Source organism: Oncorhynchus nerka, linkage group LG13 (assembly GCF_034236695.1).
Source record: "Oncorhynchus nerka isolate Pitt River linkage group LG13, Oner_Uvic_2.0, whole genome shotgun sequence".
NCBI lineage: Eukaryota > Metazoa > Chordata > Actinopteri > Salmoniformes > Salmonidae > Oncorhynchus > Oncorhynchus nerka.
This window is the reverse complement of record NC_088408.1, coordinates 37985357-37991609: the sequence shown is the minus strand read 5'-3', so window position 1 is coordinate 37991609 and position 6253 is coordinate 37985357.

The following is a 6253-nucleotide window of genomic DNA, read 5'->3' as shown; positions in this document are numbered from 1 at the left end:
ATATATTTAAGGCAACATTCCTTAATTATTTACACTGTGTAAAGAGGTCCCTCTCACAGCCAGTAACCTACCTCAAACCCCTAACACAACAATCGACTACTTACAGTTACAGAAAAGAACAGGTCATTGATCTTTTTTTTGCTTCAATTTACTGTGGTATGAGCATATTATTTTGAATTTTTGAAATCACTTTTTGAATGAAAATAATCCAATCAAAAATGATTATAAAACCGTAATCATTCGTTTAAATGTAGTGCTCATCTGAGATACTGTAGAGCAGGTTATGATCATTCTCTCTGTAAAAACACCAGGAAGTCATTTAAATTTTGGACATCTTTTCCCAGGTATTCCCACGCATAATAGAGAGACACTTGATCATATACAAATCCGACTGTATACATTGTTATGTTTTAGTCAAATATTATATCTGTTTGGGATTCTGAAAATGTCCCAGTTCTTCCATAGCCTGCATACTCACCAAACATGTCACCCACTGACCATGCTTGGGATGCTCTGGGTCGACATGTGTGACAGTGTTTTCCAGTTCCCGGCAATATCCAGCAACTTCACACAGACATTGGTTTTCTGATCCGCGTCCCTATGTTTTTTAAAGGTACAATGCTGTGAAAAAGTATTTGCCCCCTTCCTGATTTCTTGTTTTTTTGCACATTTGTCACACTTATATGTTTCAGATCATCAAACAAATGTTTATATTACACAAAGATAACCCAAGTAAACACAAAATGCAGTTTTTAAGTAATAATTGTATTTATTAAGGGAAAAAAGCTATCTGAACCTTCATGGCCCTATGTGACAAAGTAATTTCCCCCCCTTGTTAAATCATGAATTTACTATGGTTAATCACATTTTTTGGAAAGCTGAGTTCAATTTCACTAGCCACACCCATGCCGGATTACTGCCAGACCTGTTGAATCAAGAAATCACTTAAATAGAACCTGTCTGACAAAGTGAAGTAGGCCAAAAGATCTCAAAAAGCTAAACATCATGCCGCGATCCAAAGAAATTCAGGAACAGATGAGAAACAAAGTAATTGACATCTATCAGTCTGGAAAGGGTTACAAAGCCATTTCTAAAGCTTTGGTACTCCAGCGAACCATGGTGAGAGCCATTATCCACAAATTGAGAAAATTTGGAACAGTGGTGAACCTTCCCAGGAGTGGCCGGCCTACCGAAATTACCCCAAGTGCGCAGCTACGACTCATCCAAGAGGTCACAAAAGAACTCACAACAACATCTAAAGAACTGCAGGCCTGACTTGCCATAAGAAAGAGACTGGGCAAAAATGGCATCCATGGCAGTTCCAAGGCGAAAACCACTGCTGACCAAAACCATCATCTCACTTTTGGCAACAAAAAAAAACATCTTGATGATCCCCAAGACTTTTGGGAAAATATTCTGTGGACTGACGAGACAAAAGTTGAACTTTTTGGAAGGTGTGCGTCCCGTTACATCTGGCATAAAAGTAACACAGCATTTCAGAAAAAGAACATCATACCAACAGTCAAATATGGTGCTGGTAGTGTGATGGTCTGGGGCTGCTTTGCTGCTTCAGGACCTGGACAACTTGCTATGATTGATGGAACCATGAATTCTGCTCTCTACCAAAAAATCCTGAAGGAGAATGTACGGCCATCAGTTCCTGACCTCAAGCTGAAGCGCATTTGGGTTCTGCAGCAGGACAATGATGCAAAACACACCAACATGTCACCTCTGAATGCTTAAAAAAAAAAAAGGTTTTGGAGTGGCCTAGTCAAAGTCCGGATTTGAATCCGATTGAGATGCTATGGCGTGACCTTGAAAAGGCTGTTCATGCTCGAAAACCCTCCAATGTGGCTGAATTAAAATAATTCTGCAAAGAAGAGTGGGCCAAAATTCCTCCCCAGCTATGTGAAAGACTCATTGGCAGTTATCACAAACGCTTGATTGCAGTTGTTGCTGCTGAGGGTGGCACGACCAGTTATTAGGTTTAGGGGGCAATAACCTTTTCACATAGGGCCATGAAGGTTCGGATAGTTTTTGTTTTTCCTTAATAAATACAATTAGCACTTAAACTGCATTTTGTGTTTACTTGGGTTATCTTTGTGTAATATTTACATTTGTTTGATGATCTGAAATATTTAAGTGTGAAAAATTTGCAAAGAAATCAGGAAGGGGGCAAATACTTTTTCACAGCACTGTATCTGTGACCAACAGATGCATATCTGTATTCCCAGTCATGTGAAATCCATAGATTAGGGCCTAATCAATTTATTAAAATTGACTGATTTCCTTATATGAACTGTAACTAAGTAAAATCTTTGAAGTTATTGCATGTTGCGTTTATATTTTTGTTCAGTATAGTATGCCCTAATGTTCCCTTCTGACTGGTGTTGGGTAGTAGTAGTAGTGGTAGTAGTAATAGTAGTTTCCACAAAGGGTTGGTCAAAACAAGCATTGTGATTGGTTAAATTGTTGTAAGCGGTACACATTTATTTTTCATTTGTTGTTAAAAATACAAAATCAACTATTTGCATTGTTACATCATACAAAACAGAACACGGGTATTAACGAGAAAATACTAAAACATGTACAAAATATCAAGTAATCAAAAAGTAAACAATTCTAGTGCAATTGTAATCACTCTGAAAATAATTTTGGTATTGAATTTTTGTTTGTGTATAAAGTATTTGGCCACAAGAATAAGAAAATGCACAATCATTTCAATGGTCTTATTATCATTGCAATAGTAACATATATCTTTCATGTCAAAAACATAGGCATTGTTCATAATGGTAAATAAGTATTTTGCAAGGTTTTCCCAAAATTCTGACACAAATTTACATTCAAAGAACAAGTGAGACAGATTCTCACCTTCTTTTTCACAGAAAACACAGATATCATCAATAGCCACAAATTTGGATATCATAGAATTACATCTTATGTAAAATTTTGAAGTGCACTTCCATAACTTTGTTTGGTATACAGTATTTGTAAGGCCTTAACCATGCATTTTTCCAGACAATGTCAGGAATAAGCGTGTTCCAGATTTTTTTTCCTCTCGTGTAAATTGGTTTTGTGAATGAAGAATTTGTCTTATATATTTATTACAACATGATTTCTCAAGTAAGCCCACGCCTTCCAATCTGAGTTCTGGATAAACTTTGTGATCATTACCAAAGCTAAGATGAGTTTTCATTAGTGTAGTTAGACCACTGGGAACGGCTTTGATCACAGAAATAAACTCTCTGAAAGGTATTGGAAACTCTTTCAATGTTATAAATTGTTCATATGTGAGATTATTACCCTTGTTGTCGAAAACATCAAGAACAAAGTCAATATTCCTCTCATGCCAACTGGGGTAGAACAATGACTTATTCCTTACAGTTATGTCTGAATTATTCCACAAAAGAGCTTTATGTGGGGAAAAATTGTGCATGAAACATATTTTCCAGGCCATTAAAGCTTGTTGGTGAAACCTAGCCAATTTGGCGGGTAATCTTTCAAGAATATAATTACATTTCAGTAAAAATTGAAGGCCTCCCAACTTGTTAAACACATTATTTGGAATTAAATACCATATTGAATCAGTATTGATCAAACATCTTTTGATCAATACTTGGGGCGGCAGGGTAGCCTAGTTGTTAGAGTGTAGGGACTAGTAACCGAAAGGTTGCAAGTTCAAATCCCTGAGCTGACAAGGTACAAATCTGTTGTTCTGCCCCTGAACAGGCAGTTAACCCACTGTTCCTAGGTCGTCGTTGAAAATAAGAATTTGTTCTTAACTGACTTGCCTAGTTAAATAAAGGTTTAAAAAAAAATATATATATATATATATTCAACTAGTTCATTTTTGTTCATTTTGGTTGTGGAACTATCTCTAGATATTCTGAATAATGCAAATGTATATGGCTTAACCATTTTCAACAAAGAAAATTTCCCAACTGGCTGATGATACTACTCTTTTCTTAAGAGACAAAGACCAGGTCGCCCATGCCCTTAATGCTTGCCTTTTCTATTGCATCAGGATTAAAGCTGAATATTTCTAAATGTGAAATCTTATGTTTATTTGACTCTGATGATAAAGAAATAGAAAATATTCCTGTAAAGGACTGTGTTAAATATTTAGGAATACATCTGTCAAAAAAAACACTTAGTCAGACAACATATGAATTTCTCTCCTAAAATTAAAAGAAATATATATATATATATTTAATAATTGACTACAAAAAGATCTTTCTATTCTTGGGAGAGTACTTCTGTCCAAGGCAGAGGGACTCTCGTTTTGTGTACCCCTCATTATCTTTATGTGTAAATCCTGCTACTTGTAAAGAGATCAATAAAACCATTCTTGACTTCATCTGGAAAAACAAGTCTCACAAACTAAAAAAAGTCAGTCCTTTCTAATAAAAGAGCTGAAGGCGGTCTGGAAGTGTTGGATTTTGTTGAGCGGGGCACATTTTTTGGTTGACAACGGGTTGGCCTATGACGCATAAATAGGCTACTTGTTTACTGCTCTATCTGAGAAATCACTGTGGATTCACTGACTCGTCTTCCCAGCCAGGCAATCCATAAACTCGATCTCCATTGTAAAAAAGCATCTAAACATTATTTCCCCTTGCTTGTATACTAGCATTTGGTTTGCAACAGCAGAGATTTAAACAGACCTTTGCAACATTTTGAAATGCGATTTCCACCAGCCCAAAGAGAATCCACATGTCTTGACAAGACAGACAGCTTTTCTAAGACATGCAAAATCATGTATACTTCATCTCAATAGAATAACAGTTCAAACGAAACAAAATGCAGCTGGTTTGCTGTCTCTCCAGCATCAGTTTGAAGGGATCGTGTTAGCTGTGTAGTTTGCTAGCTAGCAAGGGAGAAGAGCCTGCAAAGCAACAATCTTTGTTTGGCATAGCAACGTGCCAATAGAACAAGCCTCAATGGAACAAACGACCAGTAGGCTTGGCTGGCAACGGTGCCAATCGAACAAACAAACGACCGGCTTGATCGACAGACAGACAGACAGAGACAGGCCCTAGTGGATGTGGGGGCACAAGCTGCTGATGTGTCCCCCTTCGTCTTGTGCCGTACGTAAGGATGGGGTCTGTGGACAGGATACTGGGCTTGGGACGGAGGTGCTGAGGCTGGCGTCACATGCACAAACACATACAGTGGGGCAAAAAAGTATTTAGTCAGCCACCAATTGTGCAAGTTCTCCCACTTAAAAAGGTGAGAGAGGCCTGGGGCCAAATTACAGGCCTCTCCCATCTTTTTAAGTGTGAGAACTTGCACAATTGGTGGCTGACTAAATACTTTTTTGCCCCACTGTACATGTATTAGTTTCTTAATGAAGTGGTGGAAGGGCCTGTGGCATCCTGACACACTAACAGACAGTTTCTCTCTCTTTCCACACACACTGATATGGAATGCAGCCACTCTTTAGGCAAGACTCCCTTCTATGAATGATCTCTCCAAGAGTGTCATGTATTGATTATAAGATAAAGTAATAACCAAAGTCATTTTTCATAATATCCATACATAATGGTTATTTTTACTTTTCATCCAAAATATTCATATCATATGGCATGGGGTTATGAAAGTGTTTCTCTTATGGCCAGTGCATGACAGCAAAACGTCCGGAAGGTTTTTGAAACAGTAACCCTGCCGACAGTTTTGTAGCTGCCTGTTGCATGAAATATACTTATCCTGTTTGTGATATAGAATTCCCTCTGGTTGTTCTGTGTGCCCCCTTGTGGTAGGAAAAAACTATTTAACAAAAATGTAGGTGAGACCTCACTGAGTACTTTATAAAACATCAAAACAGAGGGCCACCTCCTCTTCCTCCCAGGAGCCATCTCTGACAGGTCTCCTAGACAGGGGGGCCCTGGGGGACATTCCTGTCCAAAGCTGTGCTGTTCTCAGCGCAGCCACTCATAAATTACACACACACACCTTTCACAGGATCTCACAATAAACCGGAGTAGAGTAGTGGTTTCCGTTATAGAAACCATCTGTGTTCAACAATATGTTGGACTGAAGAACTAACAGCATGATGCTTCAACACAAGTGTAATGCATCCTCACATAATGAGGCTTATGAAAGGTTGTAAGATTAGTTGTTTATCTGATTCGCTTAGATTTGAGGGATTATGCAAATAACTTGTAAACGTCAAGGAATGTTCACGTGTCAATCTTGCTATAGTGGAAACAAAGACTGCTCTCAAGGCAGGTCTGCCGGTTTCGACTACCGGTTT